The sequence below is a fragment of the Equus asinus genome, chromosome 12, assembly GCF_041296235.1.
Source record: "Equus asinus isolate D_3611 breed Donkey chromosome 12, EquAss-T2T_v2, whole genome shotgun sequence".
NCBI lineage: Eukaryota > Metazoa > Chordata > Mammalia > Perissodactyla > Equidae > Equus > Equus asinus.
Window position 1 is genome coordinate 19975143 of NC_091801.1, and position 15031 is coordinate 19990173.

The window sequence follows — 15031 nt, forward strand, 5'->3', positions numbered from 1 at the left end:
GCTAGTGCAATAATCATGATCGATAGACGTGGTGGTGGCAGTGGAGATAGCAAGAAGTGGTCAGATTCTGGACAAATATTTTCAAGGTAAAGGACACAGCATCTTATAAAATAATTATTATAAGCAGGAAAGAGAGATAAAGAGGAATCTTAGAGAACTCAAATGTTTTGGACTGAGAAACTGGAAGAATAGAGCTGCCCTCCAGTGAGACAGAGAAGGCTATGGATAAAATCAATTAGTTGGTAGAATATCAGGAGTTGAGTTTTAGACTGAAGTATTAGATTCTTAACAGATATTCAAATGAAGATGTCAAGTAGGCAAGTGAAAGTAGGGGTCTGAATTTCAGGAGAAATGTCTGAACAAGAGATATAAATCTGAAAGTCATTTGTATAGAAATTATACTTAAAACCATGAGATTCAGTGATATCACCAGGGGTGAGTCTACTGTAGATAGAGATAAGAAGAACTAAGTCCTGAGGAACAATAACATTAAGAGGAGAATAATATTCAGCAAAGGAGACTGAGAAGGAGGATCTAGTGAAATGGTAAAACCAAGAGAGTATGACGTCCTGGAAGCCAGATGATGAAAGAGGAAGAGGTGCTCAACTCTGCTAAGGACTACAAACTGAGCATTGTGTTTAGAAATGCAACAGCCAATCGAGGCTTGATAACAAGAGTTTTGATGGAATGGGTGGGGGCCAAAGTCCGAATGGAGTTGATTCAAGAGGGAATGAGGGCAGAGGAACAGGAAGCACTAGTTCAGTAAATTTCCTCAAGGAGTTCATCAATTAAGGGAAAGAGAATGAAGGGATGACAGCTGAAGGGAAAAGAAGAATCAAGAAAGAATTTGAAGATGGGAGAAATAACAGTAAGATGTTATGCTGATGAGGTAGCCCCAGAAGAAAGGGCAAATTGATAATGTAAGAGAGAAGGGAGATTTGAAGCAATATCCTCATGTAGAGAGAATGAGATCTACTTACTGCATATGTGGAGAGGTTGACCATAGGTAGGAGCATTGACAGTTCATCCATATAAACAACTTATGCAGGCATATGAAAGGTACAATGTAGGTACGAAAGTAAATATGATAGGTGAGTGTCATGCCCCAAATCTCCAATATGTATTTCTATCTTTACCATACTCACTCTCGGCTGATAATTTTGCTTTCTGGAGGTCAGTTAGAATAGCAGTAAATTTTCCTCCATTTACATACTGTCCAAATGTAGGCAAGAAGTTGGTGGAGATACGGATTTAACCCTCAAACATGGTTTTGCCATAAAGAGTTGAGATGGAATTATAATGATAGACCATGAAATTTAAGCTGTGAAGGAGGTTTAAGAGTTCAGAAGATTAATGGATTGCAACGTCAGACTTAGGCGAGCACCACACCCATCTGGGCTAATTCTGGTACTTTAGAAATCCAATCTAGGGAGAAAGACATTGAGATCCTTATCTAGGTAGCAGAGATAAATGAACAAATGGGTCGTAAGTAGCTGCCCAGGGTACCAGTTTCTCAGACTCATTAACATTTTAAGGTACTAAAACATCATTGGAGATGGAAAAAAAATGAAAAAAGAACAGAAAAAGATTTTTCCCAAACTTTTCACGAAGGGGGTTCTACTACAGTTGGAAAAAACACTCTTCTCTCTCCTGGACTTCACTTCGACCAGGCGGCTTCAGCCTATATATTCTTGAACTGCAATAACTGGTTTCTTACTACTCATTTTATGGTTTTGCTTTTTAATATTATCTCTGTCAGGGCTGCTTAGGAATATATGGAGTTTTGAAGCACAGATGTTTTAGTTAGAGCTCATTGTTTACAAGGATCCAGAATTCATTTTAGCTAACTCTTAAAAAGGGGTTTTTGCAAAAAAAAAAAAAAAGCCATCTCAGGGATACAGTAAGGACTCAGCCAGGCCTCAAGGGAAGTAGATGGGGAAGACACTGAAACTGAAGGTTCTCTCTTGTCTGTCTCATAGCCACGTGGCTGCAACTATCTCTGCTTCTTCCTGTCTATTCTTCCTTTGTTTACAAGCGACCCAATATGGCCTCTAGTACTGGCCTATTTGTCCTCACAGATCCAATATGGACTCATCAGTAACCAAGGTCTCTGAGTGTCTACACAAGAGGGATTTTGTTTCTCAGGGTTACTGATCCATTGATAGGTTGAACTGGATAGATGTCCACTAAAGGCTAATAATCAGCTGTAATCAGGGAAAGCTGAGGTTACACAACCGTAGGTGCCATAAGCTATGATCCTTTCCTGAACAAAGGACTGTAGATGGATAAACATGTCTATAACAAGAAAAACATGCCTGGCATAGGAAAAAATCACAGTACTTCTTCTGAATATACTTTCTATCAATGATAATTTCATGTTTTTGATTAAATAAGCAGGGAAGAACATAAAAGACTTAATGATTTCACTCCTGGCCACATCCCTTTACCTTGGTCACTTAGGGGTGAATTTTTAAAATTAGATTTTATTTTTTTAGTTACCTCAGTATACAGACTCTTTATTAAAGTTGCAGCTGATAAAGGCACCTGAGTTAAAATGAAACTGAGTTTTACCAAAAAGCTAAAAGAGTAGCAAGGAACCCAAGCAGGAAGAGGGAAAAAAGGGCCTGAGTGAATATTTTAATTAACTCACATGCAATTTTAATTAAAAACATAATGTGTCAGGAAAATGAGTAATGCCTTAGGGCAATAAAATAGCTGGGTTTCTTGCTTAATCTTCTGCTTCATCTCTCTCATGGCACATGTATATTATTGTTAAGAGAAGATTTTCTTCTTCCTCGTTTCATAGCTAAAGAGAACCCCTGCTGACAAAATGAGTTGAACAGAATTAGAAAGTTATAGAAAAACACTCTGTGTGAGGGCTCTTCTTTCTTAAGCAAGAGTCCCCGATTTCCTTTGGCTTGGTCACTTCCTTTCTCAGAGCACATCCTTTCCAGGAAAGCTGATAGCTGGATTAAATCAGGTCCTCTGAACTCATTCTGGTCAAAATTTATTATCTTTTTGCAGTTAGGATTATAATGAAAGGCCAACAATCTCTTCCCTCCCCTTAGATGTTAAGTGTCCAAGAATGCCTGGTTCCCTGTGGGATACAAAAATAACGCTGACTTGGGATTATATGATTTGAGTTTTATTTCACCTCTTTTTGCAAACTAACTGTAGAGATTTCTGGACTTCAGTTCTCTCACCACTAAACCGGAGAATAATTCCTGCCTCCCAGAGCTGCAAAGAGGAATAATTGGTACCCTGTGCATGGAAGTCGTCTCTTCTCCTTCGCAAGGATTTTATTCTGGTGTAATAAAAATGTTTGTTTCTGTTGTTCTGTAACTCACCATTGCTGTCTAAGGGGGACTGGTCTTGGTAACTGCATAATACATAGGGGAGGGTGGGAACCCAGAGAAGGCACCTGGACACTATGTGATGGAAGAACAGAGAGGAAAATTCCTGTGGGTCCCAGTAAGGAAGATGAAAGTGTGGAAAACAAATTTGTCCAATGGGCATTTTTAAATGATTCACTGTTGTATGTCTGACGTAAGTCCCCTTTTATATGTCCCTGATAAAATCTCCAGAAAATTCCACAATACTCACTATTGATTTGTGGACTGGTGAGATTTTTATGGAGATTGCATAGAGCTACAAAGTCCCACCCCAAGGAGTCTGGTTGAGGGGACAGCTTACCTCTAAGATTCACTAGGATTGTCAAAACAGCCTGGCCCTCCTAACAGAAAAGGACTCACCGTCATGATCCTCTGTCTGCTAATCCCAGTGACAGCTCCGGTTGCTTTGACGGCCAAAGAAGAGGATGTCCCTTAAGGTCTTGCCTTTTAGAATTACTCTTGGTTTCTGGAAAACCCTGGGTCCCTATTCCATCACCTCTAGAAGCCAAATGATGGAAAGTATGATACTCAGCATTAATGATGGCCATTGTGTTACCCAGCGTGTCTCTAGAACTTGCCTAAAGCCTTACGGTTAAGCTAGGAGGACAAATCTACATCATATCTGTATAACTCTCCTTCTTCAGGAATGGCAAAATTCTGAGTCTGGAGTAGGGTGAGCTTACCTAAAACTACAAAGGATGCCAGTACAAAAGTGGACAAGATCAAAAGTTGGGCAGGAGTATTAAGGCCCAAGAAATCAGAAGTGGTGTCCACATATCATGAAGGCCAAAAGATCCAGCAGCCAGTAGTAAGTCACATCACTTAGTTAGGAATAGGGATCCCAGAGGGTTCTCTTTCAAGTGTTCATAGTTGTATATTCCTTTATGAGAACCATGGAATAGCCTCTGGATAGATTGGCCTTGTATAAAGGGCCAGCAGTAAATAGTCAACTGTGCCCTACAATGTTTTACTTGTAGCCACCTGGTCAAGTCTTACAGTGCACCGAGGAAGACAACAGATCCACTGACTCTTCCTGGTCTCAAGGAGAGCTCCTGTGGTCTGGGGGGGTGCTCCCTTTCCTTACTCCTCCTCTACCACTCACAGAGTAGTGAAGTCATCACTCCAGCATATCCAGGGGACTTGATAAAAGCCCCTCCTTATTCCTTTCCATTTGTTATCCATAAAGCACTTGTTCAAATCAGTTCCCTAAACAATCTTAGGTAACTTAAACTCAATCTATATACACTAAATCCTAATACTTTGTACAAATTTTCCTAAGGAAGCATATTCTATCTTTAATGAGATTTTGAGGCTTCTTGCTCACTGTTGTGATTTCACTGTAATTATATTTTCATCCAGATGTATTGGACAGACAACAAATAAGAATAGACAGATAACGTGGGGACTTATTTGCATGAATTTGCCAAATAAATCACAAATTAGAGATAAAAGTTCAGACCTGAATTGGTTGAGTGCTGAAAAGATAGCATCAAATTTTATCTTACAGTTCCTGCTATTGTAATCATTTGCCCCAGATTTCCTCCTCCTTCTGCTTAGGCTGCTATCCTGAGATCAAGCGGAAGTTCATTCTAAGAACTGTTAATTCGGTACCAGCTCAGTATCTTCTGGGCTAAAGATGAAGGAATATGAGCACAAAAAAATCATTCATCACACTTTCTAAAGTGTATTTTTCCAAAAGTGGCCAACTTACAGTCTTGGGACTTATATCTTTTTGGTTCCCAATTAAGTCTCTAATTTTCAAGTCCAATGCCTAGATCAAGAGGTTTTCACTGAATTTTAAAAGTCACCAGTCATGGCAAAGAAAAACTATGAAGTTTCAAAGTTTCCTTCATAGAAATAACAGCAATACTTTTCTGCCAGCATGGTGACTGGGTACGAAACAAATGTACACACATACAGGAACCAATTCATAATGTGTCCTTTGTGAGAGAGAAAGATTCTGAGCCGTCTAGATTTTTGCATGGTTGCCTTAAGCCCCAGAGCCCCAGGTGACCTATGACCTTTTCCTTGAAGTCTGTTTCCTGTAGCAGCCCAGAAAAGCAGAGGATAGATTAACAGAACAATTCTGCTGACTTCCCTTTCCAGAACCAGGCTGCTCTTCGTTGCCTTCATCTGGGGCCTGCCCAAGTCTTCCTTTGAAAAGAACCCTATTTTTGCCAATCAATTAAAGGTTGTGTTTCTGTTTTAAATGTGGACATTTCTATTTTTAAGACCAAAATAGTCCTTAAATCATTCTGGCCTCATGTTAATCTGAAGTATAAAGCAATTTAGAATACTGAACAGTCTCAACATTATAGAACACATAAACAAAGGACAGACTTTGGCATTAGTATTAAGATGCTTATTTCTTATTCACAGTTTCTACAAAATCCTTATTTCCAGAAATCATCTGGTTTTTCTCCTATGACTTCTTTCTATACTGCAAATTTCAATAGGGTCCCCATCACTATTAAAATAAATCAGTAAAAAAATACATTTCTACCTCCAAAATTCATTCTTTCTACTATGTTTCCATCAATACTTTTAGGAAGAAGTCAAAAGGAATAACGACATACACTCCATTGTGTAGTAATCCGGGTCCTGGAAGCTACAGGCAAATGAGGCAGGCGAATGTGTCACCTGTACTTGGCCAAATGCCCCAATTTCCTCCAGGAGACCCTTAATCACTTAGCTTGGAGGAATTTGATGCTGTTACAACGCAAATAACCCTTAGTTTTCAGTCTCTACCCTACCGTATAACCAAATTCCTGAAAATTTCCTGAGTTCAGCTTTTGGTAGAAGAGCAAGAGTAAAGTGTGCAAGGCTCAGCTGAGACAGAATGAGTGGAGCACGTCATGAAGAGAAGGGGTCAGAAGTGTGAGGCTGGGGATGATGTGACCTCACATTCATAACAATTTTGACTACGGCTAGCCTGAAATCAAGGGTTTCCCAGGAAACTGCCAGCTCACAGATGGCTCAGAGTTTCCTTAGCAACTGCTCAGGGCTGTCTGGGACAACCAAAGCCCAGAACAGTCCTTCAGGACACCCATAGCTTCTCCTCTGGTCTCCTAAGACCGACAAGGTAGTGTCGTTTACTAAGGATCTGATTCCTTTTCCTATTGCCAGAGGATTTTGGTGGGTTGGTAACTGTCCTTCCCTTGAAGCCATGAAAAACAGTGAAGTATCCTGACTGCCAGAGTCAACCTTTGGAGAAAGGGACACTTGAAGTGAAAAGTCTAAGGCACAGAAATTCAGAACATTCACGCTGCTTTGGGGGTGGATTCTTGTCACTTCAATCCTATCACTGCCATGCAATAGAAAAAACATCATTCTCCAATACACAGGGGACTTTCAACTTTCACTAGACATAAAGTAATTTTTATTAGATTATTATCATTTTAATGGGTACTAATCAGCTGGTAAACATACGGGCAAAGCTTCTATCAACACCTGTTCTCCGCTGGTAAGGAGATCTCTGCAGCGTTTCACATACATCGGCTTAGTTCATTAAATACTAAATACAGTATTAATAATTGACTTCCTTGGAAACAAATGGGCCCCAATGCTGTGTGTTCTGTTTTAATTTTCCTTGTAGAGGCACAAAAAACATCGAAAGCTTCTCATACGGGGTATTTTAACAAAGTAATCACAATTATTACTGAAAACAACAGTTTTGATGCTTTTTTGCTGGTTTCCAGGGACTCATGAAAAATTCCTCTTTTTTTCCCTTTGCAAGACTATGCATTTCATTTAGCTTTTAAAGGCTATTTCTATCCTGTCTCAACTACAAGATCTCGCTTTCTGAAGCCAAAACACAACCAGCTTTTGGGGTTTTTTTTAGGCAAATAAGAAGAAATAAGAATCTTATCTACTTAGCATGATTTACTGAATAGATATCTGCAATTTGGATTCAACATTGTTTTTTAAAATAATTTTGAGCTCTTCATTTAATATCTATTTGATCTGTAAGAAAAAGGATAAATGAGGAGACCAAAACAGAGAAATAAAGTCAAGTAAGGCCAGTAAAATCAGATCAGCTCATTTTTTAACCAGCACATCATTGTAAGCATGTTCCACCTGGGCTCCCATTGGGAAGCTTAATATAATATTAATAATGCCAATGATAATGATCATTTATTTAGTGATTCCTATGTGATACACACTATGCCATGTGCATTGAATGAAAAAAAAGCCTGTAAGTTAGTTATAATTGTCTCCATTTTTAAGAGGAGTACATCGAGGTTCAGCGAGCTTAAATTCTCTAAAGTACTGAGTGCCGAAGTCTAGATTTAACCTAAGGCTTAATCCCGTTTTCTTCTTCTGTTCAATGCTATTTTCTCTCCCTAAAATAACAGTTACATTTAATAAGCATCACTATGTGTCTTAGGCATTGTATACTTATCATTTCTAATATTTATAGCAACCCTGTCCAATAGCTGTTTTAGTCTGCCTTTAACAGGAAAAGAAATTGAGGTGTAGACAGATCCAATTTCTTGTCCAGATTTGCACGGTTAGGAAGGAGCATAACAAGATTACAAATTCAGATCTACCTGACACCAAAATCAGGCTTCTTTCCATTCAGCATCACCCCCTTATCAGGAATCAATGGTAGACTGACAGGGAAGAAGAAAGTATTTCTCAAGATTGACATTGCAGCTCTTTGCCAATGATAAATTAAAGCATTAAGAAATATTTTAGTATTTCTCTATCTCTTTCTATCTAGAGGATACCTGGTTTATCTGATTTTCACAGGTCTAGTAAATTAATCAGACAAGCTTTGCAGCTTATGGATAGAGCAAAATGTATCCAACATCTTATAACTACATGAAATCCTCAAACCTTATATTTCATTTTCCTACCAGCTCTGTTGACCTTTGTGACTTGTTTCTATCTACTTGGACATTGGGTAACTTACGGAACATCACAAAATGAGTAGAGAAGCTCGATTTCAAACCTGAGGTTCTTGATTCTCAGGATCACCTGGTTCTACAGTGCAATTAATCTTCTCTATTAGATATTTGGTCTTTCATATTTTAAGAACAAAATGCACATAATTAATGCTCTAGAAATATGGAAACCAATATCCACCCTTTAGGATACATATTTCAAAGGAAATGCATATCATAGGATTATGTTTTTTTTGTGTGCGTGTGTGTGTGTGTGTGTGTGTGTGTGAGGAAGATTGGCCCTAAGCTAACACCTGTTGCCAATCTTCCTCTTTTTGCTTGAGGAAGATTGTCGCTGAGCTAACATCTGTGCCAGTCTTCCTCTATTTTGTCTGTGGGATGCCACCACAGCAGAGCTTTATGAGTGGTGTGTAAGTCTGTACCTGGGATCCAAACCAGTGAAGCCCAGGCCACCAAAGCGGAGGGTGCATCTTAACCACTACGCCACTGGGCCAGCCCCATGGATTATGTTTTTTGAACTCTTAAGCTATTAAACAATAATGACATAGTTCTGTTTTCTTATTTCATTCTGATGAGACGACTGGTGATGCTGTGTGTGTGGGAGGTGGGATGCATAGAGATTAGATCTTTCTCAATAGGTGTGTAGCATTTTAGGTACATGAGCTACATGATGACAGTCCCTACCTCATTTCCCAAGCCTTTGATTCACAATTAGAATGTGCAGATCTGCCCAGTTCCCAGAGGCAATCATGATGTGCAGAGAATCATATTCAAATAACCTCAGCTCTCCATAGTGGGAGAGGGAGCAGCCACCAAATCAAGTTATCCCAGCGCTGACCAGTGATCTTCTCACTGCCTTTTCATTTAGTAGCAGCTCTCCACGCCACAGGTACCCAATGGCAAGGTTTCAGCTTTAGTCTCACTTTTGTTTGAACAGCGCAGGCTTTGTCCTTGAGCACTCATTGAGTAACTGGAGCCTGCCACTCTTCGGGTGAATCTGGAGGGTGACTGACTCCTGCTGATTCTCATCCATGGGCCACGCTTCCTCGTTGTTGTGACCTTGCTGCAACTACTATACACTGCAATGCTACTTGTTGCCTGAACCACTGCTGAGCTTGCTATTTCCCTTGGACATTTTCTTTGCCCACTCAGAAGAACCTCCACAGTCATCTACCAAACCTGTTCCACTCTAGTGAGTCTCATTAACTGTCCTTGTCTGCCCAGGTGTGCCCCAATGGCACATCCTGTCTCAGCCTCAAGATGGAAAAATAATGCTGTCTTCTCACTCTATCGGCCCTGAGCAACTACACCACTAGTATGTGTCCCATTGTAGTTATTTTTTTAAAATGCAATTCCTTTTCTTCTTTGCTATTAGCCTCAGTTTTCCCTGATGGTATTTGTCAACGTGAAAATGAACCAGTTAAAATCTCTGAAGAGAGACTCTACATTTTGAACCTAATGTAGCAGTTTAGTTCTCTAGTTACACTTCCATGGAAGAAACTTGCATCCAAATACTGAACGTGTAACAGCCCCCACCCAAGAGAAATATAATAGGTTGGGGCTGCCAATTTACTGCTACTGACAAGAAGGTACGAGTGAGTTGCTGCCCCTCTAGGCTAGAGCCCAATGAACAAAACAATCTTTCTCTGTGTCTTCACAGGACTTGTGTGGTTGGCAATATTCTATTTATTTAATTAACTTTCAGTTAATTTCTCAGGGGTAGATAGAGATGAAAGCCCTAAAGTTTTCTTGTAAGATGTGAATGGCAAAACATTTAAAAAGTAAGAAGAAAAAACCCATAACTTTAGTATTTCATATTTAGTATTTAGTATTTGGTTGTCAGTTCAGAATTTGCCTCGTCAAATCAAACTCACACCTGTTTGATGACCTTTTACCATGTACAAGGAATTGTGTTAAATGCTGAGAAGAGCTGTGCCATGTTCATGAAGAGCAAGGTTACACTGACTTGTAACACAGTCCACCAAAAAGACAGTCAACTTCAAATCACAATCATGATACAACTTAATATGGGGTGTGTGTTTGTGTTTTCTCAGTTGGAGTGCAAACCTCTTGATGGAGGAAATTCTATCGTCTATTTTTGGTACCCTGCTATCTCACATGCCAAGCACGGTACTTCACAAACACTAGAGAACATTAGTGAAGTGAAATGGAGGTTCCATGAAGAGTCAGCTGAACATCTCACTGTTTTGGACTGGGACCCTAAGATCAGTAGTAGTGTGCACATCTAAGACACCTGTTTGAAGTGCCAATCTGCCCATGGATTGGAAATCTTCTGTAGAGCCCACAAGTTATCTCCAAAATTAGTAGCAGGCTACCTCATGTTTTTAAGAATTACTTTCATCATAGATTCTACTCTGTTTCAAGCTGATATGACTAATTAATGCAGTAGACTTATATGATACCTAAGGCTTTGTCACTAATTGGTATGAGCTGCATTTCCGAAACATCCACTCAAGTAGTCTCTGCATGATCTGAAATCTATAGATTTGATCTTCTGAAAAAGGCACTAGAGAAAAATTGCCCTTGAGCCTTAATGAAAAGTAAATTAGCAGGTACTTAAATATAACAGTAAAACTCCAAGGTATTGATCACTGGGGTAACAGTTATCAATTTAAAGACATACTTCACTTCCTTACTATTGGACATCAATTCCATAAGGGATCTCAAACTGAGGATTCTTAGGAATTTTCTGTAAGTGACAACTACTTATGTAGACAATTCCCACCCAAAACTTTGGAACAAGCTGGTGATTGCAATAGTAGATTCCATGCAAGACCATGAAATAAAATAAATTTTCTGATTCTTCAGCACCCTTTTCTTACCCTTTGTTCCACTACTAATGTTGCCCGTTATTACACTTTGATATCCTTTATTAACTAACTAAAAAATTTCTCAGTAATATCTTCCTTATCTTTGTCATTTAACTTCCTATGGTTTTTTGCCACTTAAATCAAAACCCAAACTCTCTGGCAGTCTTTCCTAAATTAATAGTTACTGTTCTGAATTTGACTTATTGGCAACAAAATTTATTGATTATTAAATTATTAAACACTTCAGAAGATAGATTCCCTTTTACAGTCTCTTAATACTTAAGTACACAGTCCTTAATACTTAAGTATACCTCACATTATTTAATCCTGACTTTTCGGTCTTATAAAAACTAGACTTTGACCTCATGTCAATTAAAGTTATTATAATCTTATCAGCAAAACCTAGCCCATCAGAAGTGAAAATTAATACTGGGGCCTCCCTTAGTATAATAATTGGTTTGCTCTCTTTGGAGATACTCCAGCCTGCTTTGAAGGAACTCAAGAATCTTACATCCTTGACAAAAGACAATGGTTCACTCCTATTATCTTAAATCTTATTCTTACTTCCAATATAGCCCATGCCCCACTGGGGCTCTACTTCTTGTATGAACATCAAACTTTTATGCATTTTCTACTCAGTGACATATTCTATGTAGTCATTCTAATTGTTAGCTATTATGTGAGCTACAATGATCACACAGAGAGGATAATAAAATGTTAAAAGATGGTCTAAAACTTGTCTCTCGTTGTAACAAATGTCAACTTTAAAATAAAATAGCCAGTTATTTTACCAGCAAAATGAGTTTATTTGGGAGTAGCAAAAGATTGCAGTTGGGGGCACACAAACTACAGTGAACCACAGGTATGTCCAGAGAACAAAGGAGGGGAGCTTGCTTTTATAGAGAAAAGGGAGAGTTGAGAGGGGCTATTCTAAATGAAAGTTCACTGGAGGAGAGCAAGAGTTCAGGGATGGCGATGACTCCTCATTGGTTAACTGGCAGTGGTTTCTATTGGCTGGGCTTGTTGCCAGCAGGAAGAAAATCTTCCTTTCTCTTCCTGGGGTAGTAAAGTAGTAGGCAACTTTCTGCTGGAGATGCAAAGTACCCTCTTCCTGTTTGGGCTAACTGATGATGAATGGTAGGGCACGAGAGCTCCCTCTACAGGTCTTCTTGACTCTAACTTTAGTTGAGGTTTCCTTTATTAATTTTCATACAAACATCATATTTAACACAAATTCTGCCCTGGAAACCCAATAAATCATTTTAAATTTACTACCCAGCATTGTCACGGAGAATTCAATAACCATTGGTTTTCCCTTAGCTAGTTAAGGAGGCGGAATCCTAGAGTAAATATTTCTTTGCCTGACCTATGTATGTCTCATGGCAAGTAAAATAACCCATGACTAAGAAAAATAACATGCATAGTTGGATTCTGGTACACATTTTCATTGCATAGGTGTTATAAATCTAAAGTCCTGGCTTTAAGACTTGTTACAAGGACTAATAATCATTCTTCTGTGGTAAATGTGTTACAGCTATCTGATATATCTTATTCAGAGTCTTAAATGCTGTTGCACAGCCATTGTTACATAGTCTGACTCAACAACTCATCCTACAATAAATGGAAAGGATAGATTACCTCCTGTATAAGGATAGGCTACATTCTCTGGACATCCTCCTGATCTTGATCAGCAAAATCTTGGTAATGGAGAAAATCTGAATATCATAGATTAATATCCCATGACCTGTCTTTGTCTTCCCTTGGTCAGAAAGAAGGACTGAAAAAGACCAGCAGGTCCTGATAGCTCAAAACTGGCCTGGCACTATCAGTTAGGCTTTGGCAGTGCTAGGAGCTGGACTGGCACTCACAGTTAGGCACTAGTGTTCTCCAGTTAAACATTAACAATTTCACAGAACACCAATATCAGACAAGGCCACTTCTGTGACCATGAAGGCTCAAGACAAAAGCAAGAACACACCATAATCATGTATGAACACAAATAAAACATAAAAATTTTTTAAACCACAAAATTTACCAAGCATTCTCCTATCATGGCTAATATATGTAACTACTGATTCTTTAGCAATTGCAGCTTTAACTTCAGCCTATATATTCCTCCTTCTAGTTGAGATTGTTTAAGATTGCCAGTCAGAATTACCTTCACTTCAGGTCAGGTCAAACCCAAAACAAAGCCTTGCTTTCCTAATTACTCCCAAAAGTACCCAATACAAACCCAAATACTACATATAATTAGTCCTTTCTAAGACTCCAGCATGCCCCATGGTATCCTCCCTCTTTGAAACAGTGATAAACCCAACCTTAACTGTCGGTGTGTTCTTGGTGGTCTTTGACTTGAGGACATTGATAGTAAAACACAGTTCCTAATTTAAGAAGCATACAATTCAATGTGGGGACAGACAACTATTTTTCAACATCCATTATATAAAATGATAGGTAATTAATGTGTTACAAAGCAGTATCATTGCAGAAACGAAAGCACAGTTTGTTTTGTTGCTGGAATAGGTGCTATAACAGTTTCAAAAAGGAGGGGGTGTAAGAGAAAAAAAGCATAGAATGAAGGATAATGCTAATAAAGAGGAGGCACATATCAACAGAGGGGGATTGACATTGCAGTGTGAAAGTTGATGGGTTTTTCACTGACATCAAATAGATGCAATGCAACTAGACTTGGAACAGGAAAGCGGAATTTGAACTCTAGCATGTATATGGTGAGGGGAAACTAAAGGCACTAAGCAAAGCCTTATATAATTAGATTGCACTTTAGGGAGACAACCCTGGTGAGAGAGTGAGGGAACAGAGTAGCCTAGGGGAGAGACTGATGACATTATAAAACTACCGCAAGTGTCCTGAACTCAGGCAGGCAGTGGGAAGAGAACGGAGAGGCAAGATTCAAGATGGAACATTTTTGAATTGCAGTACTACTGAACTCAGCAACCAGCAGGATGTATGGTTTGAAGATACAGAGAGGACCCAAAGATGACGCTAGCACAAAGTATGGGGAAGATAGAAATCCCAATTTGAACCTGTGGAGATTGCTGTACATGTGGAACATGTACATGGGAGTACGAAAAGGCTTCTGGAAATACAGGTTTGGAATTTAGAAGGGAAATCTAGTCTGGGGAAAGAGATATGAAGGTCAGAAATGAAGATGAGGCTTCAGAGATGGTAAAATGAGTAGAAGATTGAGGACTGCAATCTGGAATTCTGAAGAATCCCATCGGTTAAGGGGCAGGCAGAGATGAAATGGAATGTTCAGAGAGATGAGACAAGAGCAAAGAATTAAAAAGATACCTAAAACAATATAGGGAATGTAGTGACCACACAGTAAGTATTTTCTGAATGAATAAATAAGAGTTATAATTTCCAATTAAAATTTTTTCTATCAAAATATCCCTTATTTCTATACTTTTGGTAAAATTTCCTCTGTTATGCTATCATTACTATCTGCTATCATTGGTTAATCTAAAAATCTTGCCATGATCAATGTCAGACTCTTAGACTTCCCTTCTCTGAGAAACACTGGCAAAGCAAATATACTCAATCCTATTTATCTTTCTTAAATTACTTTGCCTGCATTGTACTGCCTGAGTAGTCAAGAGGCCCCAGAATATTTGAAATACGTAAACAAAGAAACAGGAAATAGTTAACGGCTGCTTCTGTAGCAGCTCAGTAAATTAGAATAATCAAATGCATCTTGGAGTAAACTCATGTGCACATAGCTGTAAACAGTAATCTCCATTCTTTTAAAAGAGCAAATCACTTATTACGACAACTCATAATCATTCCCATTTCAAGTTCTAGATGAGAATAAGTCATAATGAGAGAATTTGTACTTTCTAATTAGAGTTGATTTTTTAAGGCAGAGAAATGAAATGGTGAA

At 38.8% G+C, this 15031-nt stretch overlaps 2 long non-coding RNA genes across 2 annotated transcripts in view; one reads left to right on the forward strand and one right to left on the reverse strand.

Annotated features, from left to right (window-relative positions):
- The window catches only part of LOC123290038 (uncharacterized), a 46428-nt gene that overhangs the window by 21722 nt on the left and 9675 nt on the right, over window positions 1–15031 (forward strand). The gene's annotated exons all lie outside the window — the stretch shown is intronic.
- The window catches only part of LOC106834316 (uncharacterized), a 192555-nt gene that overhangs the window by 3396 nt on the left and 174128 nt on the right, over window positions 1–15031 (reverse strand). The window lies entirely within an intron of this gene.